The 26,202-nt window shown below is 44.4% G+C and overlaps 1 protein-coding gene across 3 annotated transcripts in view; it reads right to left on the bottom strand.

The window, feature by feature from the left end:
- Grb10 (growth factor receptor bound protein 10) overlaps positions 1-26,202 on the bottom strand; it is a 108,191-nt gene that overhangs the window by 78,919 nt on the left and 3,070 nt on the right. Inside the window, exon 1 of one of the 3 annotated variants that reach the window (XM_059275432.1) lies at positions 15,064-15,222. The exons of the other annotated variants lie outside the window; for them this stretch is intronic. The gene's annotated coding sequence lies outside the window, so the exon portion shown is untranslated. Of the gene's footprint in view, positions 1-15,063; positions 15,223-26,202 lie in introns of those variants that run through there. 3 annotated transcript variants of the gene reach the window in all.

Genomic DNA, 26,202 nt, shown 5'->3' with positions numbered 1-26,202 from the left:
AACTGCTCACTAAGAGGAAGTTTAAACAGGATTCAGAGACACAGGATACAATGCCTAAAATACAATGGGAGAACAACTGGTCAGATGAAGAATGAGAAAAATGGCAGCTTAACTAAGAAAAGACAATAGATACCAACATCAGAAGATCTAAAAGAAGCTACTGTAGAAATGTTTCTATAAGAATTGCCAACACTCCTGAGACAAAGTGTTTGCGCTGTGATTGTGCAAAGGCTTTGTGCTGTGATTCACAAGTAGAGTGACAAATCATCTTGTTGGCTGATGAGGGATGGCAAGGCAAATGATCTGGTGTAATCTGAGAGACAAGGCACAACACAGAAAACCACCAAGTCAGGACGAGCTGAGTAAAAAACGGTGAGGCAAAACGAAGCAGTAAGGGAATTCCACAGGAGAATACAAGTCTCCCTCAAAAAGTAAGAATGTTGCTTTTGGCTTGTGCTATCAGTTCATGTTTTACTGCCTCTATTCTACTGGGCCTCTGAGAACATCATGGTAGCAAGAGTATGTGGCAGAGGAGGCTTGCTTCCCAATGTCTGGGGCATCCTTTCAGTGACCTGTTTCATCTAAGGCAAACCCCACTTGTTTTGAGTACCAATAACCCATTAGGGGAATCATCCATCAATTCGGTCAGAGCCCTCAGAATGCAATCACTTCCCCAAAGCCTGTCACCTGACAGCCAAGTCTCCAACACATGAGCCTTCAGAGGACATCTCAGTTCAAACCACAAGCCTTGCCCACACCAGGCCTGGATGCCCTGGTCTGACACCGCAAAGCCATTCCTGGCTGACAACAATCTGCCCCTGCCACAAACCCTGATTCTATTTTGTATCATCCTCCTGAAATGCCAAGGGATTGGGCTTCAATCAAAGCGTAACTTCTGAGCAGAATCTTTCCATTCAAAGTATCCCCTAAATAAGAGTGCTCTGTATCAAGTGTGTGCCCACTACAAACATGTGGAATGAATAAAAAAAAAAAAAAAGAGTTAGCAAAGTGAGAACAAATCCACTAACAGTTTCAAATGCACTCAAGGCTTACCTAATCCAATCAGTTTACTTTCCAGTCAGATCACCCCTTAACAAATGGGCCCAGGGATACTGAGGAACCCTGTTGGTATCCCTGGTGGGCTGGCACTGTCTTAGAGATATATTCTGGAGCAGAGAGTCCAGACTACACTACCATCTTCTACTATAGCCATTTCCCCATCATATTGTCTTAGGAGCTGTCTGGTCAGGATTTAGGATGAAACGTAGAACCAGGAAGCACAGGTGTACCACCATTAACTGGCTTTCCTGAAGTCTTTGCCTGTCTTTATGGAGTAAGTTCAGGACCAGTGTGGGCTCAACAGATGGTCAAAACTAAACAACTCTCCCTATCCTCGCCCCCAAAACCTTACAACTAAAAAAGCCTGGAAATTACTTCCTTGGAGCAATGTTTGGTGGGCCACACCCTATTCACTACCCATTGACACCTGTGAGGACTCAAAGTTGTCAATCAGAGCAATAAGGTTCAGGGAGTGTCACTGGTAAAATGCTTGCTTAGTTAGTATATGTGAGGTCCACGGTTCAATCCCCAATACCAGAAAAACCAACTAAAATAAACACAGCAATGGATATCTGCAGACCCAGCTCTTGGAGTCCAGATGAAAGGTGGGGCCTGCCACCGCACCAGGCCTTTCCTGCCAGGAGGCCCCATTACTTAAGCCGCTATTGATAACCACATTTCAAGCCAGAAAGGCCAACTGTGAAATGAGTCTTCGTTTCCATGCCTGTCCACATCAAGCAGTCCTGATCAGGCTATTGGAATGCAGAGGCTTTGAGGAAGAGCTCCATTTGAATGATGTAACCAGAAAAGAAAAACACAGGAGATGCAACTTGGTCAGATGATCCCAGTGGGGCCAGGAGTGGTTAGAGATGGCCTTCTGCCTACTTCAGATGTGTCTCTTCAACCCCGCAGAGGCATGCCAGAAACAAAAATAGACCTACACCTCAAGGAACCTCAGTGTTGCTCACAATAAATTCTTGTTGTGGAGAAAGACTCTCTGGTAATACTAAGGGACTGAGAGATCCAAGGGGGCTTTTACTGCTGGATGTCAGAGCACTGGTTCTGGCCCACCAACTTGGGATCATCCTTCCTAGGTGTACACCAGCCTGAAACTGTAGGCACTACAAACACCATCTATAATGATCAATTGAGAGCTAAGACATTCACTTTGTAACTGTTCCGGGGGGGGGGGGGGGGAGGGCGTCTCAGACACCAAAGCCCTAACACCCATACTGATCTGTGCCATGAGGAAGAGAGTAAGGGTCTCGAAGAGAAATCATCCCAGAACACTCTATCAAGGGCTGTGGACATCAGTAAAGGCAAGTGATGGGAGTCCAGTTCCCTAGCCCCACATGAGCCCCGTAATCTGGCTTCTACCTGTAATGGGCCACCTGTGCTCCTAGAACATTCATATGTTGAAGTCTTAACCCCAATATTTAAAAGTGTAACTGTATTTGGAGATGGGTCATGAAGGGGTAACTAAGTTAAAGTGAGGTCATGAGGGTGGCCCTGGTCCAATATGACTCATGTCACGCCTTTAGAAGAGGAGGTTAAAACATAGACATACACAGAAGAATAAGCATGTGAAGACAGAGAGAAGACTACACTGGCAAGCCAAGGGGAGAGAGAGGCCAACCTACCAACTCCTTCACCATAGATTTCCAGGATTGTGATACAAAAAAAAAAAAAAATCTGTTGTTGGGTTTTACCACCTGTGGTCCATTTCAGCAGCTGGAGTGAACACTCTGACAGCCATCTTCCCTCAAAATAGAGGCGCCTGCCTTAGCCCTCTTCTACCTTCCCTGCCTGCATCTCCTGCTTATACCTTAGATTGGCCAAAAGCCTTGCAAGAATCCATCCCAAGGACCAACCAGCATCAAAAAGAGGTCCTCAAGGCTTTAGAAGAGCTGGTATAAGAGCAGTTAAACGCTCAGCATATTGAAGAATCAACCAGCCCTTGGAATTCTCCTGTACTAGTTATTAAGAAGAAATCTGGTAAATGGAGAATGGTAACATATCTAAGAGCAATTGGTAAAGTAATTCAGCCAGTGGGCTCTCTACAGTCTGGAATTCCTTTGTCTACTCTGTTACCTAAAGGATGGCCTCTTATAGTTATCAATTTAAAAGAGTTTCTTTTCAATACCCTTACAAGAAAAGAACAGAGAAAGATTTGCCTTCATGGTGCCTACTTATAATAATTCTCAACCAGTTAAGAGATATCAATGGAGGGTTCTTCCACAAAGAATGTTGAATAGCCCAACCCTGTGTCAATATTTTGTACAACAGCCACTGGAATACGTAAAAAATTTCCTAAATCTATAATTTATCATTATATGGACGATACTTTATTAGCTGATTCAAATGTAGATACTTTAGAAAGAATGTTTGAAGAAGTAAAGAAAATTTTGCCTAGTTGGGGATTACAAATTGCTCCTGAAAAGATACAAAGAGGAGATTCTATTAATTATTCAGGATATAAAATAGGTCTACAAAAAATTAGACCCCAAAAGGTGCAAATTAGGAGATTGATTATGGACTCTTAATGATTTTCAAAGATTATTCAAGACATTTCCCATCTACAAACTGTTGTTGGGGTAAAAAATGATGAACTGAGTAATTTGTTCAAAACCTTAGAAGGTAACAAGGACTTAAATAGTCCAAGAGAATTATCACCTGAAGCTGAGAAAGAATTGGCCTTGGTGGAAAAGAAAGTACAGGAAAAATTTAGCTACACCTGGGTATAGTTCTTGGGAACCCTTGGCTCAGAGGACATTCTGAGTGGTACCTGAGCTTTCTTAGAGGAGGGATGCAGAACAGGAAGGCCTGTAGTCTGATGTCTAGACCTCATGATTTGCTCTGATTTACATTCAAGTCTTGTGTGCCAAATAGTCTAAGGTCTTGTTCTGAGCATGGGAAGGTAAGGACAAACCCTTGCCCTGCAGGAGATGGACAATCCATCCCTCTCCTGGACCATGAGTCCTCTGCATGGTACTGGGTTGATAAGAGCTCATTTCAACTGTGCATCTTAATCAACTGTACTAGGATGCCACTGGATTTCAATATTTCTACATGATACAAACAATAACTAACTTGGTAGAGTGGTTGGCATGGAGCATGGGTTTAAACAGATACTCATTCATGGCTGCTGCATTTCCACTGGTCTATCTATCATGTGGGGGTCTTGAACAGGTAAGTAAACTCAATGAAGGATACATCAACAGACTTTTCCTAATTGTTAAGGGTGAAAATAAGACCCTTGCTACCTCTTACCTGCCAGTTGGTCCTAGCATGTGGTTAAGAATCCAGGCATACTCACAGAGCCCTAGTTTGTCTCCTGATATTACCCTGACTCAGCAGGCTACATCTGGGCAATTATTTGCCTCACTGAGCTTCAATGTCCCTAGTTACAAAACAAATATAAAGTAAAGTAAAATCTCCCTTATAGGATTTTTGTGAGGATTAATGTACATAAAGACTGAGGACAAGCTCTAACCACACAGTAAACATTAAATAAATACCTGCTGTCACCATCTGTGACATAGCAAATGCTCCCATTATCAGATGAAAAATTGTTAGCTTTGAAGTGGCCCTGGAAAACAGATTTAAAGCTGCCAGAAAGACAGCTAATGGATCCTATCTAATTCCCATATTTGGAGATTTCTACCTCTATTGGATATAATCTTTTCCTGGAGTCTCGCAGAATGCCTCTGCCACACTGTGCCTTCAGATTTAGAGACTTGCTTTAAAAATGTGTGAGGGTACAATAAGTCAATCTCTAAGGTAAAATTTAAAAATTTAGAGAAGCTCACCACATCAACCATTTTTGTCTAGATTCAAGAAAATAGATGTTAAAACTTTGTAGTTGGAAAAATAAACAAAACACCTTTTAAGTCTTACAAAATGAACTGAGTAATATACAATCCACCACAGTGACCTCAGGGTTGATCCATAGCCACAGAGCCTGTACAAACACCTCTCCTGGACATTGCTTACACCTCTCCTGGACATTGCTTACGATGACCCCAGACAGCACCTACAGCAGCAGGCTCTGGTAATGTTCCAAAGCAGACCAACATGTCATGGTCATAGGATGACCTTGACCATCCTGTGGGAGACAGGCACCTACTGAGTCCAGATGAAACTCCTTTGTCTGTCTTTCTTTTAGTCAAGAAAATATGTCTCATGCATCTGTATAGTTAGACATGGAAAAAAACTTAAGATCTTATTAAAGGAGATACTAACCTGGAGAAAACAGATGTCTTTGCTTCTTACTCCAAGATTTTCAAGAAACAAGGTACCTCTTGATTCTTGTTTGGTATCTTTGGTATCTTCCAAAAATTCCTGAGCTAACATAAAGTGTTCCTTCTGTCTAGCTTTCACACACTAAATATTTAGAGTAATAACAGTGACTATTTAGACACGCAACAAATTCCAACTTTTCACAACAAAGATATTCAACCTAGTTGGCCACAGGGAAGCCTAGGCCTTCTTGAAAGGGGGCAGAATAAATTTTAAAAAGCAAATTCCATATTGGAAAGATACCAGAGACTACTGTGTTTTCACAAAGTAAGATGCTTAATAGGATAAATTAAGAAATATATGAGTAAATAGGAATGGAAGAAATGGTAAATTTCTAAAAAGCAATCATAAAATTTCAAAATGCTATGGGTAGAACATAAGGGCAGCTTCAAAGTGAATCAAAAAACTAAATACAAGAGATGCAGTATAGCTCAGTGGCAGTGCAGTTATCCAGCCTGTATGGGGCTCTAGATTTGTAAAGGGTCAGGCATGGGAGCCACAAATTCAGTGAGAGATTCTGTCTCAAAAGATAAAAAGGTGAAGTACATGTATGTGTGTGTGTGGTAATATGAACAAGTATGTGTTCATGTGTGTGTGTGTGTGTGTGTGTGTGTGTATACATATGTGCATATAAAAAACAGAGGTCAGTGTCAGATGTCTTTATCAATTGCTTTCTATCTTACTTTTGGAGGCAGGGTCTCTTGCTGCAGTGGTATAAATAAAAATTGTCCCCCATAGGCTCATGTACATTTGGTGCTCAACTGGTATTCCTGTTTCAGAGGTTATGAAGCTTTTAGGATGCAGAGCTTTGATGAAGGAAGAATGCCATGGAGGGAAGGGGGCTTAAGAGCTTAAAGCCTTGCTCCACTTCACTCTCCTGGCTTCCTATGTGAGAAAGTGTGTTCAGCTAGCTTCCTGCTTCGGCCATTTGCTTCAATGCCTTCCTCACCGCCATTATGGACACTCCCCTCTGGAACCATATGCCAAAATAAACTCTTCCTTTTGTATTTGGCTATGATATTTTATCACATAATGGAAAAGTAACTGATAAACACTTACTGAACCTGGAACTCACCAGCTCATCTAGTCTGGTTGGCCAGCAAGCATCGGGATACTCCTGTCTCTGTCTCCTTAACACTGGAATTATACATGTGTACGGCCATGCCTGCTTCTTCACATGAGTGCTGAAGGTCCTACCCATTCTTGCAGAGCAAGCATTTGACTGACTGAGTCATATCCATAGCCTTATTATTATTTTTTTTTAAAATATGATTAAAAGAGAAAGCCTAAAATCCAAAGCACAGTTGGCAAGAGGAAAAAAAAATCCCCTGCTTGCTGAAGGATTTGTGATAAAGTATGAAACAATAAACACCTTTAACCTTATACGTGGTATATGCTAGAAACTTCTAGCAGACAAGTAGCACACACATAGAATGTGTACACACAAAAAAAGGGAGGGGGAGGGACAAAATAAGGCCATTTCTATTACATCAAAGGCAAAAAGCCCACACATAATGAAACCTAACTATCCCAGGGGCCAAAGACCAAATGGTGAAATAATAAACAGAAATGCAAAGGGAATATTGAATAGGAAAACAGATTTTGAAAAATCTGTTTCATTTTGAAAAAAATGAAAGGACAATCAATTGGAACCAAGGTGAACACTCAATAAGGTTGCAATCTGGGAGCAGGCTGCAACCATTCTCTCTCTCTCACTATCAACAGGGTAATTAGAAAATCTGATGGTAAAAAATTATTTCATTCACATAAGCACTAAAATAATACACTCCAGACAGAAATGAACAGGAAATTCTTTGAAAAGAATGGAAGACTTTTATGGAGGAACCTGAAAGAGCAAATGTAGAAACACACTCTCTTCACTGGAGGGAAATACTTCCATTACCATCCCTATGGGACAGGGCAACACAGCTCAATTTACACCCAGTCTTCAGGGAGTTCCCTTGTTGAGCTGACCCTTGCTGAAGAGACATTCATGTCCATAGAATACACAGAAAACTTCGGACAACTGAAACTGACCTGCTGAAATCCTCGCTTCCCTTAATTCTGTTCACCTATTGGGCACCCACCAAAGAGCATCAAGAGCCCTCCTCCATTCCCACATGCCTTTCACCCAATCCACCAGCCTAACAAACTTGGGCTATAAAAGCAACTGAGAGCTACCCACTTCTTCCTCTACTGCTACCAGCTGCTACCCTCTTCTCTTCAGACATAGAAACTTGTTTCATCCCTCAGCATCCTCATCCCACCCATCCCCCAACGCTGCAGAGCCCATGAGCTAAGCGCCAGCCACATGCCATCCTTACCCATCTTCTGCTGAGATATCAAAATATCTGAGCCTAGATAATTTATAAATAGAAGTTTATTTGCTCATGGTTCTAAATGCTGCCAAGTCCAAGTGCATGGCCCTGGCATCTGCTTGGCATCTGGCAAGGGCCTTCTTGGTTCATCAGAACATGGTGGAAGCACCACATGGTGAAACTCAACAAATATGCTAGTCTGTATCTAACCTCTTCTTCTTATAAACTCAATAATACCATCATGGGAATCTCTTATACTTCATCTAAATTTTATTACCCATTGAAAGGCCTCAGAGCTCTATAGACTATTGACATATGAACTTGGAGATTCAGTTCTCAACAAACATGCAAAGGACACATTCATCCAAATGTTCAATGGAAGTGGCCAGGCCTACTCCATGGTGTTCCTCCCTCTGCTTCAGGTTGCCTAAAAATGGATGGCCCTCAATTGACTAGCCTTGCCTATCAAAGCCTCCAGCCATGCCTGTTTCCTATAGCCTTGGCATATTCTGTCCTCCAAAATTCTTCCAACCATCTACTTTTACTGATTGCAACCTCATTGAAGAGGCAAAGCTCCCATCTGCCTTGACCTGTTCCATCCCTCCCTGTGAGATGGAACCAGTTTGCACACTCCTAACCTATTTCACAGCAGGTCTGGTGCTCAGCATTCTCACTTCCTCTTCCCCATCCTCCAAAAGCAGGTTTGCTGCTGCTGTTTTTCCTCCCGTGGACTCATTTTGTAGTGTTTTCTTCATTAAGAAGCCACTTTAAGGTCAGGACCCTTGGTCCTGATCACTACTCTATGTCTCAGGACAGGACTAAAAGGTTTAAATTCTGAATACACAAAAAGGGGGGTCTAATCCAGTGTCCTAAAGCAGAGTGCTCTCAGATGGCGGGTGGCCACCAAAAAGTATGCGACAGAAGAGGTACAGTGCAAAGGAGTCTCTGGCCATTGACAAGCAGCCATGGAAGACTGGCTAGACTATGTGATGCACCTTGGATTCCTCATCACTGTTGCAGGTCTGAGCTCTAATCTGCTTTCTATCTCAGAAGCTGAGGGAGAGCTTTACAGTTGGCGACCAGGCAAATGTCTCTGAAACTGCAGTCGATAACATAGACTGAGGTGCCTCAAGGAACAGGCAGGTTCTGGCAAAGGGTACTGTAGGGGCCAAGACTCCACTGGGCCTCCAGGTCCCTATACCACCCCATACTCCCTGGAGCACATGTGACAGGCCTCATGCACCAGAGCAAGAACCCTCCAGGATTCAGGAGGCCAGAACTACGTTTAAGAGACTACAATGCAATCTTTCCTGCTTCTCTCTCATTCTTTCCTAGGTGGCGGTTGACCTTTCTGGATTCATAGGGCATGTGATTGACAGTCCAGCGGCTTTCTTCTACACTAGGCACTAAAAGGATTTGAGAAATGGGCAGGAGCGTCTCTCTTCAGATTAAAAAAACAAATCCACTTTCCATAAGTGACATTATACTCATGTTGTTTTAAAGGGAGGGAACCTTTAAAATATATTTGCTTTGATGTCTCAAATGTCAAATACTGGCAGATATAGCTTATTTGGTAGAGTGTCTACCTACCATGCATGGCCCTGAATTTATTGCCCAGCACTACATTAAAAAAAAAAAAAAGACTGGGTGTGGTGTTGTATGCCTGCAATGCTAGCACTCTGGAGACAGAGGCAGAAAGAACTGAAGCATAGGGGCATCCTTAACTAACTAGAAAGATACTTGAAAACGAGGAGGTGAATATCAACATATGTATCCATTTAACCACTGTTCTTTAGGCTCTTCGGTCATTTTTAAGGATCAATGGGTCTCGGGATACAACTTATAAAAAAAATTCACACACAATGTCCTTTGCCTCCATGGCCCCTAAACTTCAAGTAGCTCCCCTGGTGACCAAGACCTCACTTATTATCCGGGAATTCAATGCACACCCTAGGGCAGTCTGAAGGAAGTCAAGACACCACCCTTGAACTCAACCCTCCAAGTCAGCACTGACAGAAGAGCTCCTGGAATAAGACCCCTTTCAAGATCGCTTCCTCAAGCACACCAGCCTTCATAAATTTTCACTTAAGACCCAGCCATATATGAATGTCCCTGGCCGGGACAGTTCCTTCCATTCTGCTCTCTGTCAGGGGCCCCCGAGGTCAGCACCTTGAAAAGTGGCTCAGCTATGCTCCCCAAACCCCAGCTGGCATGCTGATTCTGGCGGGATGTACAGCCCCATCATGGAGAACTTCTCTAACTGCCTTCTTGACAAGTCACACACACTGGGAGAGACATAAGGAAAATGTCACACTTCCAGTATTTCCAGTTTCCAAGAAAAATTCTAGCCCTGCCTCCAGGTGAAATGCAGACCGGATGACAGACAGCTTCTTTGGGGTGGCTAACACCCAGAAGTAGCCAGAGCTCGTCCATCTTCCCTTTGTCTATGTGAACTCAGAGGCAGAACCCCAACTCAGATCTTCCTAGCTACAGAGGAGCAACACTGCCCAGCTTGTACTGAGAGACACTATCTGTGTCCATCTGTTCCAAATGTGTGACGTTAAGAGGCCAGAATTGGCTGCCTAGGAGGAATGAACCGTGAGGCTCCAGTGAACAACTGTGCATCCCGGGCCTCCCAACGGGTAGGAACATCCAACCACGTTCCGCCTGTGGTCAGGTCACCACATCCAGGACTGAGCAAAGCTCTTCAAGGATCTATTTCTGACCTGGGAATATGAGGCATTTTCCAAATGGGGCAAGGGCCTTATCACACCTCTTCCTTCACCTGAGGGTTTGGAATAGTACAGTGTAGAATGTTCTCCCTTGAAAAGCCAAAGTTGGCCCTGGGAGAGGGTTACAAACTCAGCCTACCTTCAATGTCATATGGGTATACTGATCTGACAGTAAACTGAGAGTGGTCAAGAGACTTGATGGTGGTGTGCATCTTCAGACAGTCTTACTCGCTACCCTCACTAGCTCTATGGCCTCAGAAATGTAAAACATGAATAGAGTAAGGAATGTTGCAAACCATGGCACACGTGTTCCAAATGGCCACAGTGAAAAACACCCAACAGAACACCTTACAGGGAACCACAGGACTATCAACCAATATGGATTCTTTCTTGAAAACTATCCCAGGGGGAAGGAGATTGAATATCTTCTACCTAATATTGTGTTAGTACTGTGAAAAGCCCATGAGTGATGTAACACTCAATAGGGGAGACGTGAAAGCATGTCCCTCAAGATAGAGAACAAGACACACCTTCCCCTTTGCTACTTTTATGTAGCAGTTTGGTTTGAAAGTCCTAGTCTGGACAAGCAAGAGAAAAAGCAGTGACAATAACAATAAAAGGCACCTAACTGGAAAAACATCCCCATGATGGGATTTGATAATGGGTCCCTCAGATATGCCGCCAGAAGCAGAGCTAGTGAAAGGTTAAACCAAGTTTAACTTCATTAAGAAAGAGGGACTTAGGAATAGAGTTCAGTGGTAGAGTTCTTGCCTGGCATGTGTGAGGCTCTAAGAACACAGTCACAACAGGGTGAAACTGGAAAAAAGTGGACTCTCCTATAATGCTTTGGCCCCCGGGGAAAGTTTGGCAATTCTTCAAAATGCTAAACACAAATCTACTAAATGGCCAAACACTTCCAAGTCTGGATATAGACATCACAATCTAGTGGCTGGAAAAATCTAATGTGAAGGCAACCAGTACTTCTGCTGTCCGTACTGCTCCTGGCTTCCAAGATGGTACCTCAGTGCTCTGCTGTCCATAGGGGCAAGCCTCTCTCCATGCACTAAGAGCAGAAGAGAGTAGATCTACTCACTCAATCCTTTTTCTTAAAGTCCTAATCCCATTCAGAAGGTCTTTGACCTCATGACTTACCTGTCTCCTAAGAGCTACAGCTTTTAATGCTACTGCACTAGTAAGTAAGATACAAGACAAGAATTTGGGGACATACATTCAGACCACAGCAGTGCACTTGTCTACAAATATACTAACTGGAATTAAGTTGAAGGCTTTAAATGGGTAAATTTCATGGTGTGTAAATTATGCCTCAGTCAGCCTGACTGTGTCAAAGAGAAGGGACGAGAACACCACAAAAGGCTACTGTCATGAAGTAATAGGCAAAACAGGGAGTTCTGTGTCCCATACCTTGAAGCCACCGAAATCACTCCTCCCCTCAGAGTATCACAGTACATTGAAGCACAGTGACTTTTCTGGAAAGCACTGCCACAAAGAATCTGCATTAGCCCACTGTTTCTAAGCTTCCTGGGCCATGAACCTTCAGGAAAGCACTAAGTTGCCCAATATCTCAACATGACCAGGATGATTCTTGATAAAAAGGTGACAAGGAATGGGGCCCAAAGTCCAATGGGCTCTATTAATACATTCATTGAGCAACTAGAATAGGCATGAATACAAGAATTTAGTAGTGCTTTTATAATCCAGGGAGGTGTTTTGGTGTGAGAATTTTTTTTTTTAAGGTAGCACTCAAAGTGGTGGAGTGGATTAATAAATACAAAATGTAGGGTCACATGTACAAGTAAGATTAAAGTTAGTGTTATGTCATCTCCACTAACAGGGTTAATAATGAGACAGTTTAGACCTACCTACCTTTCAGGACACAGCAAACTTCACGCTGACAGAAGGCAGGGCAAGAGCGCAGTCTGCAGCCTCACTAGGACATCTTTGTTGTCTCGGATGACACTGTGAAAGGCCCTTCCTAGTCCTTACCTGATCATAAGAGGTGAAGGTATGGGCCCCTGGAGAAGCAAGGTGTTAAGTATACAAGTGCAAAGCGAGCCACGCAGTGGTTGAGTGCTTGGGTACCACGCCCAAGGCTTGTGTTCAATCCCTAGCACGGCGAGGAAGACAGAGAAACCACCAGCTGCACGGCAAGGAAGACAGAGAAACCACCAGCTCAGAGAAGGCAAGTAGTTTCCTAAGCCATTCAAGATTCAAAAGGTTTATGACTTTTCCACGAGTTGTGCTGTTCTACATGAAGGCAGAGCTACTACATAAAACCTACAGGAATTCAAGTGTCCAACAGGACACTCCAAATATTTATAACTGAAAAACTGACTTATAATCAAGCACATTTAAGAATGTTGTTTATGGCGATACAGGGCTAATCACAGCAAAAGTTTTGGTAAATATTCCCGGGTTAATAGCACTATTAGTGATAGTTCTCAGAGAATGAAGTATCTATAACAGAAAATTTCTAGAGGGAAAAAAAAGCATTGGAGGGAACCACACTAAGGCCTTACTGCACAAAGCCTGGTCACTTTGGAAGTGCATGGACATCAAGCAATGCTGGTCAGAAAAATCAGACCTGGGCCCCACACCACACCTACTGTGGCAGATTTTAACAGGGCTCTGAGAGGCTTATGCATGCTAACCTTAAGGAGTACTACTTTCAGACTGTGAAACAGTGTTAAATATTAACAGTTAACAGTATTAACATTTAACTTGTCAGAACTGAAACTTGCTAGCTCCCTTTAAGACAATAAATAAATATTAATAGCAAGCCTCTCTCCTTTCTTATAGCTTTAATTTCTGTGGTTCCAGTTACCTGTGGTCAACCGACATCTGACATCAAATGGAAAATTCCAGAAATAAGTAAACTGTGCCTAATTTATAAATAAAAGCTTATTATAGATATGAATAGTACTGCTATAGTTTAGGTCTAAATGTCTTTCAAAGAACCACATGTTAAAAGAGTTGGCCTCTACCTTAGAGCTACAGAAGATGGCTGCCACCTTTAAGACATGGGGCCTACGGGGAGATTTTAGCTTTGAAGGGGCTCCAAAATGTCCGCCTTCTCCCCCCCCCCCCCCATCCTTCTCCTTGGCCATCACTAGACTGGAACACTTCGCTCTGGGACACATTCCTCTCACCATGGTGTACTATGTCGCCACAGGTCCAAAAGAATGGAGACAAGCCAACTATGGATGGAGATCTCTGAATCCATAAGCGAAAATGAGGCTTGACTCTTTTCAACTGATTAACTCAGGTACTATCTGTAATCCTCCAGGGGTCACTGGTGCACTCCTGTGGATGAGTGGGGCTCTTGGACTCCGGTGTTCTGTTGAGTCATCCTGACTACCCCTGCACTACTCCGTTTTATCATTTCATTTACTTTTCACTTCCCCACCAGTTACATTTCTCTTACATTTGTTACAGCTGCTGTGACAAAATGTCCGCCAGAGCAGCTCAGCGGAGGAAGGACTCACTCTTGGCTTGTGGCTTGAGAGGGGACAGTCTTCTATCACCGCAGGGAAGCCGCAGTGGAAGAACAGCTCCGCACCACAAGAGCATGGGGCAGCTGGGGACATAGAGAAAGCTCCAGTGGGAACAGTCCTACACACTAACCTATTTCCTGAAGATTCCACAATCTCCCAATGCAATGGCACCAGCTGGGGGACCAGGGGCTCAAACACATGAGCCAATTTGTAGCTATTAGTTTCAACCTAGGTTGGGGAGAAGAGACCAAGCAAGGAGACTGATTCCTCAAACATCTGTTGAATGTGAAGAGAAGGCACCGTCAACAGCCATCAAGGCACTCCTTGCAATCCTCACCCCACTTAAGTGCTAAGCAACTGCTTGGGCTTGTATTAGCCATCATGGCTATGGCTAGCAAAGGCACATAGCTCCTGGACCAGCACCAAAGTGGAGAGAAATCATGTGTAGGTGACTTAAAGTCCCATTTATACCCTCAGGATTTTCTTTCCTCCCCGATATCAGGTTTCAGTCTGAAGCATCCTGAGCTCACCCCGGGTGCTTCCTGATGCCTGTAGGCAGCTCTTCACAGACTAGGAATGGTCCTAAAGAAGTTCCTTGCCTAAAGAAGCAGGAAGGCAGACCCCCCAAAAAATGTCAGTTAGCCACCTCCCAACTCAAACTCGTCCTTTTCTTACTATTTAACTCCCACCAGTCTCAAGGGGGAACAAAGCCCATTTACTTGGAAACAAGGAAGGAGAATACTCTAATTGAAAAAAAAATTCAAACCTCCATAGGAAGGGTTCATGCACTGATGGCTTCAGGAATAAGGCAAGCCATTGTGTCATTTCCACCTGCACACGCAATTCTTGACTTAGAACGTCTTGTAAGTCTAGAATATGAACAGCATATAACACACCCACTCTACAGAGCATCACTGCAATTCAATACACTGTAGAATGCCAGCCTTATTTTTCTTATGGCTGACTAGGAGCCATGCTTGTTGTCTTAGCCCAGAAACATCAGAGAATATTATAGCACATCACAAACCCAGAAAACAATCAAAATTCAAAGTAGGGTTTCTACGGAATGTATACTGTTTAAATATCATCATAAAGTCGAAAACATTTTAAGTCTGGGTTAGGAATGATAAATACAGTACTCACTTATGAAACTCTCAAAAAATTTAAATTAAAAAAAATTGAGCCGAACTACCATGCCATGTTCCCTCTGGAGTGTATTCTATGGATTACAAGCAAATGCAGATTATCAAAACAAATTTGGAGGTGAGGAGTGGCTGCATCAACTGTTGGATTTGCCTTTCAGTGTCCTGCACTGGTTGAAGCTGGGGCCTCGGCCAACTCCTTTTTTTAAATATGATGAAATAGAGAACAAGATGGCTCACACAAAGGCCTCTTATGACACACTCACCCAGACCTCCCAGAGTCCAAAGGGCTCAGACTGCTTCCACACCACCCCTCATCCTGCTGTTGTCCCTCTGGTTACGCAGTAACTCCACCAGAGGAGGGCTGCCAACCCCAAAGCCCACGTGTTTAACAAGGCTCAGACACGGCATCTCTTCTCCAGCTTCATGTCCTTTAAGAACCCACCATGGGGGCTGGTGAGATGACTCATCAAATAAAGGCACTTGCCACCAAACGCAGCAACCTGGGTTCAATCCCCAGGTCCCACACAGTCAAAGAAGAGGACTTACATTGTCCTGTGACCACCACACATGGTCTGTGCTCGAGTGCCCCACCCTCATAAAATTTAAATTTAAATTTAAAATCAGTTTTAAAAGAATCTACAATTGGTCTCACAGTGATGGTGGATTCCATTTCTCAGATCCAGCAAGACCCAAGTGGTGTCTGAAGATATGCACTGGGCAGTGTGTGCCCCAACGTCAGACCCTGGGCCTCCCCCAGATTCTGTCACCTTGAGTATCATTAGACCTCAGTCTCTCAAGTCTAAGATGAGGTAGGCAACTGTGCCAGTCTAAGAAAGCTTCCTAAGACATTCCTCCTAAGTCACAAAACTGTCTGGTTTTTGTGGGACCACAAGGATTGAAAGTCAGTGAATTCAGACTGTCACCTAAATGTCACCTCATTCTAAAATTCAAAAGATGCACTGTTCTCTGAAATTGTAGAAGCCCAGTTCTGGGTGGTAATTACATGACTGTGAGAAGAGTGACTGGTGATGGAAATCCCTAAGAGAGGGTTGAGGAACAAAAATAACCCACATTTTAATTCTACCAATCTGGCACTTCTCCCACCCCTTCAAACTGTAGTGAGATTGCCATTATCTCCATCTGCTGCCTTCTAACTGTTAGTGCACAATTTTCAATCCTGCCAGGAAAGGATCCATAATCCCTGTTTTCTAGTCCAGACACAGGGAGGGGCAAGAAGCACAACAGGAATTCAGCCTTAAGTCTACACAGGGACCTCACACCTACCCCACAATTAAGTACATAGTTGTGTGGAACCCTAAATGGGAAGTGTTACTTACCACCTTCTTCCCAGGAATGATAGAAAGGAAAATCCCAATAATCCCATCCCCCAGCCTACCATCACCCCCCATCCTCACCCCATTTGCTAAATACAGACAGCCTGGGCTAAAAGGGAATGCATAGGGCCATTACCAAAACCAACCAACCAACCAAGACCCAGCCCAGCCAACACTGCTAGAAGCAGAGAAACAGGAACATGCAGGAAATAAAGGCCCAGCCTGAGGGCCCTGGCTACCAACAGGTCAAAATCCCTGCAGTCATTCACTGCGTTCCAGATTCAGACAGTAAAAAAATGAAAAACACTCACTTTTTACCCACTGGTCCAGGAATGAAAGTATTTGCTAATACAGTCAGCAATGTCCCCAGCCAGTAGCTGCCTGGGTGAATGCTCGGTCCAGGTCTCTTATCAATACACTGGCAGTGGCTCCCGCCATCAACAGAAAGATGGCAGCTGATGAGAAAGACAGTCAAAATGTAAACAGGTGATCTGACTGTTTCTCTGAAGATCTACGTCAGGGGGCAACAAACAGCCGCCATGGTCATGTGGACAATTTGTTGAACTCAATCAAAAAAAACATAAAACCGATGACAAAAATCTCTATCACTCAATTTTAATTAATTGCTATTTTCTTTCAGAAAAATAAGAGATTTTTATGGATAAAGATACACAGTGAGAATGTATTTTATCCGAAGCTCCTATACTAGATTACTCTCCATCTAGGTTTAAAAGAGGACCAGGCTGACCTTAGATCCTATTTTTAACAGAAAAAAAAAAAGGTCCAGTTACCCCAGATGCCCGTGTCTGCTCACAGACCAAGCTGGTACGTACAACCACTGCCCACCACTTGGCTGAAAGCAGATGCTACGTCTCCACGTTCCAGTTACAGGTTTACGTGGGTACAGTTACTACTTGTTACATAATATTTAAAAAAACCGAGATTAAAAATGGTTACATAAGACTATCCTACAGCTACGGTCCACCCAAGCTCGCGCGATCCCGGACCGTAGGCGAGCCGGCAAGCGAGCCGGCAAGCGAGCCAGCAGCTAGCAGCGCAACAGCGCGCCGAGCCCGCGGCCATTCGTGCTCGCGAGCTCGCCGGTGCTGCTCACCACTTGGATCTTTGCAGATCTCGGAAGGCGAACCCTTTCCAAACGACCACCGTGACTTCAGCACGTCTCTTCTTCCCCCCAGACCCCCGGAACGTCGCGGATGACGGAGCCCACCTGCGTACCTGGAGAGCCGGCTACCACAGACTTCACCGCACGGGGTCGCTGCGTGCGCGCTACCGGCTGGCGGACAGCTCCCGAACCCGGCAGTGGCCAGCGCGCGAACAGCGCTCTGCATGGACAGCGCTCGGCCGCGCGGCTCGCTCGGGTTCGCCACGGCTCCGCCCCAGCTAAGGGCCTACAGCGTGGGAGGAGGACTCTGGGGCCTGAGAAGCGCAGAGGCCAGCCAGGCACGCGCTGACACGCGGCAACGCGGCAACACGCGCCGATACACGGAAACACGCAACACGCGCTGACACACGAGCTACATGCGCCAACATAAACCAACACAGCCGACAAGCGCCTATGCGAACCGACAGGGCCGGCAAGCTCAGAAACGAATGAACGCGGCCGGCACGCGCCAACAGGCGCCGGCACGCGCCAACACGAGTCGGCACGCGCCAACATGCGCCGGCACGCGCCAACCGCGCCGGCACGCGCCAACATGCGCTGGCACGCGCCAACCGCGCCGGCACGCGCCAACACAGGCCGGCACGCGCCAGCACGCGCCGGCAGGCGCCAACACGAGCCAACATGCGCCGGCACGCGCCAACACGGCTGCCACGCGCCCACACGCACAGACACACACAGACACGCGCCAACATGCTAAGAGAAGCTACGTAGCCTCCCAGGAGGCCATCCCGGCAAGGGTGCCGTACCTCCCCGCCCCCCGAACATGCCCGCCTGGACCCACCCCCATCTTTACACAGGTGCTGGGAAGCCTGTCTAGCCGCGCCGGTCCCTGGTCCTCCACCGCTCTCCTCAGCTTCCTGGGGACTGACTGGGCACCCCTGACGACCAGGAGGACGAGGGACGCGGCTGGTCCTTGCGCACTACAGGAACCCCAGGACCAAACCCATGTGACGCAGCCACGCCCCGAGGCCCAGCGGGGGCCCTCTGCTGCCCAATCCCTGGATCCCTGGTTCTCATGGCAACCCTGAAGAACCTCTTGCTCCCAGCTTCTCGTCCGCCCCTCCCCCACACCCACTTCGCTCTGATGGGCAAGAACAGGAACAGCGCCTGCAGATCTCATGACGCCAAAAGACCACCATGTCCACCGATTAAACCACATACAGAGCTCAGAAATGGGTGGTGAGCCCACCAAAAGTCTGGAATGCCACCAGCAACACCATTTTCTTGACCTGCGAGAGGAGGGGAGTTCTAAGTGACTATAGCCAGCCAACCTCGGTACCCAAAATCATTTTCATCTCAAATCCTTCCTCAAAATGTCAAAGCAAAAACACTAGAAAGGGAGAGGCTCCGTTTTGAAACAACAAACACACCATTATTATATCTTGGTGAGAAAGTGTGGTTCCATATACAGAGTTAGTTAAGAAAATAATATTCTATAGCAAGCAGCTGTTATGTGCTAGTCTCTCTCTCTCTCTCTCTCTCTCTCTCTCTCTCTCTCTCTCTCTCACACACACACACACACACCACAGCTACAACAAAGGAAGCAATGGTAAGATTAGGAAATACTTAGTGTTACACACACACACACACACACACACAGCTTCTTAGTATCCCCAGGAGAATGGTTCTAGAACCCTACAGGTATCAAAATCCACAGATGCTCAAGTCCCCTCTATATAGCCTATGAACACCCTCCCCCATGTACTTTAAATCACCCCTAGATTTATAATTTCTGATACAATATAAATGCCTATAGTTGCTATAGTAATATTATTTATACATAATAACAGGAAAAATTCTGAGCATGTTCAACAGAGAAGCAATTTTTCTGAATATTTTTGACTCTGTTGACTCAATTTGTGGATGCAGAACCCAAATACAGAGCAACACACACACACACATACTCTCCACAGGCTCACAATAAAGCAAAAGAGAAGGCTGAGAGAGATTATGCCTCTTACCAAGGTACAGAGCTAGGAAGCAGTAGATTTTACACTCCCCTCTAAGAGAGAGCATGGATAGAAGGAAACTGTAGAAGGCAACAAAAACAGTGGCATTCAACAGATTTGGAAACTGAGGTGTACTATATAGTCTTGACATCTGCAAAAGGAGCAGGAAGCTTTGAAAACCCCCCCATCTCAGCACTTTCTGAGGCAAAACAGAACAGTTGCACCAAGGCAAGCAGCCTTGGAGGTCAGCTCAGGTCCCTAAGTGAACACAAAGAGTGTGGAGAAACTGAGATGCTCCCTAGGGGGCAGAGACTTCAAGGTAATCATGCTATAGAATTCTTTGACTGTCAAGTCAACCAAACAAAAGCAGGTTTGAGGCAGTTCTGCGTGTGGCCACCAGCAGTGCTAAGCCCAAATCAAAGACAAGAAGTCCTTTAGCCCGGCTCGCTCTAGAAAGTGTGCTATTTCACACGGGCTGTGGCCTGAAAACTTAACTTGGACTAGGTGGTACTTTACGGAGATGCTGAGCAAAGCAACCACCACAGGCACAGAATGCCAGAGGCCAACCTTGACATTGCAGACGTCAAGCTCAAGTGCAGGGAGATCAAAGAACACACTTAAGCTCATGCCTAAGCTTAGAGCACAGTCCAGGGAGAGAAAAATCTGGGTTCCAGGATTATGTTCAGTCTGGACCATTAACTCACATAGGTGGCTTAGGTGTCCCTGGGCCTCCCTGCTTGGATGCTCGAAGCCAGGGTGGTGGGTGGGGGTGGGGGATAGGGGGACACTCCTTTGCCTGAACATGACACCTCCTGGCCTAGAAGGGCAGGTCACATAGGGCAAAGAGCTCAACCCCCACTCTTCTCTATCAAGAAGAAAAAAGAAAAGAAAAAAGAAAAAAAAAGAAAGAAAAAAAAAAAGAAAAGAAAAAGGGGAAATGGTCCAATAATGAGTGAGGAGGAATCCAGAGGAGCTAGGTCTGTGCCTTCTAATCTCCTGGACACCTGTTTTTGCTCAGTTATGACATCAAAACCAATGGATTGGAGGTAACTGACTTATCAAATGTTTAAGAGCTGAAATCTAACTGGAAAACAGTGGTGAAATTTGATGTGCTCAATGAAAGTCCACAAAGTCTCAGAAGTTAGCACCATTACTTCAGCAGACAGAGAAAAGGCAGATTCCAAAGCAAGACACACTAGCAGTCCTAAGGAAGTTAGACTCAAGAGTTCTCACCCCCTCCTCATCAGACTACCAGAGCAGCAGGGCAAGCCATGGGACAGGAGTCAGCAGGCTTAGGGAAGCCTTTGGTTGCAGACTAGAAACAATGGATCTAGTGAAAGTCCCAAAGAACCATTCCCTACAGAGCTATGGAGAACTCTGGAGATATGGGCATCATGGGTGCCTCACATACTGGGACAGAGGCTCAGTAAAGCCACTCATACTGGGGTCCACGGGCTTCTCAGCCAACATGCTTCTCAAGTGGGAGAACAGAAAGGGCCTCAGAGGTCCATACAATGCCTCTGAAATGGGAAAGGGGACCCTTCAGCAGGGGCATAAGCCACTCCAGCTCTCCAGGGGTGAGCTATGAGCTATGAGCCTCAGCCTGGGACCTTGTCCACCATTTTGCCCAACCATCACTATGGCTCCAGAACTTCTTCCTTCATGCCCTGCAGCATGCATGAGAACCACTGCCCTGTCTACTCAGTCCCTATAGGCATCAATGGAGCACTAGCCAGCCAGCAGCAAAAGGTACCCATGAGAGAGACAACCTTGGACCAGCTTTCCCAGCTCCACATTCAGTCCAAGTCAGTGGTACACTGCTGCTGCCCTCAGCTCCACTCAGGTGCACGGTGGCTCATTAGGCCCTCTGCTTCCTACACCTATCTCTCCAGGCTCATACTACTCCCCATAAAAAGTCAGACACAAAGAAGCCAAACAAAATGAAATAAAATAAAAATTTAAATTAGAAGAAACCATGCAGAAAAAAATCTTAAAAATATTATTTCTAAATGAGATAAGATATTGCATGATGACACTAGAATGCTATGCTATTTTAAAGAACACTTGCTGGCTCTGGGTATCATGGTGCCAACACAGGGGAACCAGCTAAAACAAATCAATCACTCTGCTGTGGGATGTGGCACCATACAGATCACGTAGAGCCATGTCCACTGCCTTCAAGTATACTTGAACCTAAGACTGTTGTTATAAACACTACTTAAAACACAATCAGAGAGGGCTGGCAGTATAGCTATTGTCCAGAGTGTACTAAGTCCTGAATTCAGTTCCCAACACAACAACAAATAAAGAAGCCCTTCAAAGTTTTAAAAATGAAAACACAACAAAAGCTAATAGAAAAGTTAAAGGTAAAATTAAGGGTATCATCCCAAACCTAAAGCCATATGATAGATAGTTGGAAATCAAAACTTTAATAAGAGAGAGTACTTACCTCTCATGAGTGAAGCCCTGGGTTCAGTCACCAGAGAGCAAGTCCAGAAGGCTAAAAAAAACCAAGTAAATACCACTCTTGGAAAGTAAGGGAAAGAAATTGAATTGATTCAGTTGTCCAAGACTTGGGGGAAAAAAAGTTGCTTCCAGCTTCAGAGTCCTCAACTTACCCCACCAGACACATGCAGATTTCACCAGGTTAAATCTCCAAAGAAATTCAGCAAACACAAAGAGAATCCCTAAAAGTTTCCAGACACAACAAGCACAAAGCCAAACCATCCCCCAAAACAAACACTTGGGTATTCCTTCATCCAAAAAAAAAAAAAAAAAAAAAAAAAAAAAAATCAAATGAGCTTCATTCTTAGCTTCTGGCTGCCCTAAAACAGTAGCTGGGTTCAACTCTTGGAGGGAAAACTAACTGACATTGAGAAATTTGTTCAACAGGCGGGGCTAGATTAAGGACATTTCACACATAAAAGGTACCTTGTTTGAGAAAAGCTGATATAGGGTGCTCTCCATTAGATTTAATAAACCAAGAAATTAAAAAAAAAAAAGTTGTGAGATCCAGGAGAAAAACAAAGGCCATGTTAAGGATGTTGCAGAAGGAAGATACAGAATTGACAATGTGCAGTATGCAGGGACTCTCCAGTGCAGTAGGCATGGGCAAGAATCACCTACAAGATTGCTTGTAAAAGAGAGCTGGAGAGCTCACCTCCTGCAACTGCCACGTAGGATTTGTAACATTTGGGGGGCGTAGAGGTGATAACCATATAAAAACACCTAGACAAAAAGAACTGCAGCAAAAAAGTAAAATGTCCTATGAGTTTATAACAAAGTTTCCACTGTAGACTACATTAGCAGAGATGTGAGTGGCACTTAAGGGGCTATTCCCACTCTGCCTACTCTTTATCTGGTCAAAAGAAACAATGAGGAAACCAGAGTACCCAGGACAGTACAAGGCAAAATCCTCACCTTTCTACAGCAAAGGAAACTGGGAAAACTTAAGCTCCAGAAGGGAGACAGGAGATGGGGGGGGGGGAGGGGTTTAGATTGCAAGGGATTTCTATGTATTATTTATTTAGTCTCTGTTTATGAAGGTAAATGTGTGAGACTGCAGCTAGACTTAGTTATTATTAATTAATTTTAATCATAATTAAATTATATAATTATTTAAAAAATAATTATAATTCTATAATTATAATAAATAAATAATATAATTATTTCTGAATAATAATTTACTGCTTTCCTTAAACTACTAATAGCTTATCTAGCATTCTGATAAAAAAAAAAAACCACACACATACACAGGAAGACACCCTCACTGATCTGATAACTAAGGAATGGAGCCCGTGTCCCTCCACCCAGTAATCCAGGGCACCAGGGACACTAACCCAGCCTGTGTCCACTTGTAGCCCCCAGGCTACAAAGTGTAGAGAAGGCACAGGCACAACCTGATGATATCTAAGGATGATCCAGCAGGGAAGGGAGGGGCTCCTCTGACCACCTGCACCCTCCTCCTGTGCTCAGTCACCACAATAAGGAGGTGCACAGCACAGAGCACAGTGTTCTCATCTCTCTAGGAACATCCTGGAGTGGTTTCTGTAAGATCCACACAATTTTCATCGAAAGAGAGCAAGCAGCTCCCTAGAACTGGCAAGCAGCAGGCTCTCAGGGAAAAGTACACCACAGCCTGTGCTGACCCCTTAGATGCAAAGGTGGAAAGATGGGCACTACAGGCTTTGGGTGAAGGCAGCCCACAGGGACACTCAGAAGGCTCCAGACTCACCTGGCTCCACCTCCTACCTAATACCCTAACACAAAGACCCCCTTGGTAGCAGTACTTCTAAGCAGGCCCCAGATTTGGTGCAGGGCACTGGCAGTCCTCAGTCAAGAGGCTAATTGCAGATATCTAAATTTAAAAGTTGCTCAACTCATAGCAGCCTTTGGTTTTTGTAAGTTTCCTGGAGCAGGAGATCCTAACACTATTGCTATAGATTTTAAATTTGGTAGGCAGGGGATTATTTATTTGTTTATTTGGCTTTAGATTTTAGAATATTTATACACAGATGAGCTGTGAGATATCTTAGGGATGAGACACAAGCCTACACATGAAATGAATTTGCTTATTATATATTGTATACACATGGCCTGAAGTTAATTTTATACAACACTTTTACTAATGCCATGCCTAAAATAAATTTCATATGGTAGGAATGAATGTCCATTTGTTACAGTATTAAGTTGCCACTCAAAAACTTTCAGATTTGTGATTTCTGATTTTTAGATTATGGATGATCAACCAACATTACATTTAAAAAAAAAACCTTTATATTGAAGAACATCTTAGTTGGAAACTTGCTTATGAACTCACAGGGGTGATAATTTAAAAATATTAAAGTAAGGAAAAATACTTAAAGTACTTGCTTAACACATACAAAGTTCTGAGTTTGAGCCCCAGCACTTGGAGGGGAACAAAAAAAAGTCAGCCAAAGTCCCTATAAATCACAAAAGTGAAGGCAGTTTGAGTCAAGTTGCCTTTCCCGGTCAAGTCTCCATGCGCCTATGGGACAGCGGGGGAGGGCAGGAAGGGCCTGCAGGTATCCAGCGCGGTTTTCCTATTGTCTGTCAGAGGCTTAGGCAGAGCCACCCGGAGAGCTTACCTGATTGAACTGGACCAGCCAGAGCCGTTTACTCTGCAGCTCTACCTGCTCTGGAAGAGCAAGTGAGAATCCCAGGCCTCCAACTGAGCATTAGCTGCGGTGACAATGATGGTGGGGTGATAAGGACCAACAGAGCTCTTTCTGTGCCATGTGCTTTAGGAGCGCCTTGTTAATGGCAGTTACCCAGGCCTAATTACTTGGCTCAAAACCCTGCAAGGAAGTCAGTGAGGGGTGGGGCTGCCCACCAGCACAGCCCTGGAATGGGGCTGCAGCCACTCCCCAGGGGACGTGGTCAGCATGTCCAGGATAAGCGTACGTGCTCATTTCAGACCCGGCTGGGATAAAAGCCTCTATGGAGTCCAGACGCAAATCTTTAGAGTCTGGAGGCAAATGTCGCAGGCTTCCTGTGCCTGCCAGCCAGAGACTCCTTTTTACACCAACTTTCGGCCCATCTGAGGTGAGTTTAAGCGATTCCACAAACTTCCATTCTACAAATGGTGTTAACTTGTTCAGACTCACAAAGGTAGCAAATTGTAGCCCCAGGAGACACAAAGGAATTGCCGGTCAAGCAAATCATAAAGGGCTACAGTGAGAAAGGCAAATTCCTCTCAGTACATATTCCTTTTGCCCCCGTAGATGTGACCAACAAGAAGTCCTATTTTGCAGAGCTCAGATCAAATAACAAGCACCTCTAATTTAGGATCTGAACAATCAAGGAAAAGTCTTTCCAACATCTACTGAGAAGTAAATGGCTAAAAATACAGAATATTCTAGCACAAGGGAGGGGGAAAAAAAAGGAAACCTCCTAATTGTCCACCTCCAGAGCAGAAAACAGAGGCACCCACTTCTACCTCTGAGAGATGCTTTTTGATAACTCTAGAAAATGGTTTTTGTGGTTGATATCTCAAAGGACAATCATGCCATTTTCATTCCATTTTTATAAATGAGCTATCAATCTGCCTTTTCATTAGTGTACAAACCCTGAAGAATACACCCCAAATCCCAAAGCACCTATTTGCCAAGCCCTACCAGGTAACTTGACTGCCTCAATTTCCCCTCATAATCTCCCATCTTTCTGAAGTGGATTTTACAAAAAAATAATGACTACAATTATCAAACTTTGCGGGATGCAGCCAAAACAGTGCTTACAGGGAAACGCCTAGCTTTAAGTTTTTGTATTAAAAAAATGAGGTCTAAAAATCTGTGCCCTAGGATTTTATATAGCAAAAACTTTTAAAAAATGAAGAATTTCTACAGCTTTAGGAAGAAACTGAAGGCACAACAGATGTCTTTGTTGAAGCAGAGTTCAGTTTCTGAACACTGTAACGTCTGTGACTTCGATGGAACATCGAAATCCAAAAGCCAAAAAAGAGGAGAAAAATAAACTTCTCCAGGCAAGTGAAAAATAAAACTATGGATAAACCACTCCCCTCAAAAAAAAAAAAAAAAAAAAAAGAAAAAGAAAAAAAAAAGACAGAAAAAAGACACCCCCCTCCCCAAAAAAATCAAGAGCAGTTTCACTAACGGAAAAGATTTGTTTAAATTTGAACATGTGACCAACTA

The sequence above is a fragment of the Peromyscus eremicus genome, chromosome 10 (assembly GCF_949786415.1).
Source record: "Peromyscus eremicus chromosome 10, PerEre_H2_v1, whole genome shotgun sequence".
Lineage (NCBI taxonomy): Eukaryota > Metazoa > Chordata > Mammalia > Rodentia > Cricetidae > Peromyscus > Peromyscus eremicus.
Note: the sequence above shows the minus strand (reverse complement) of the source record. Positions and strands in the feature narration are given on the sequence as shown.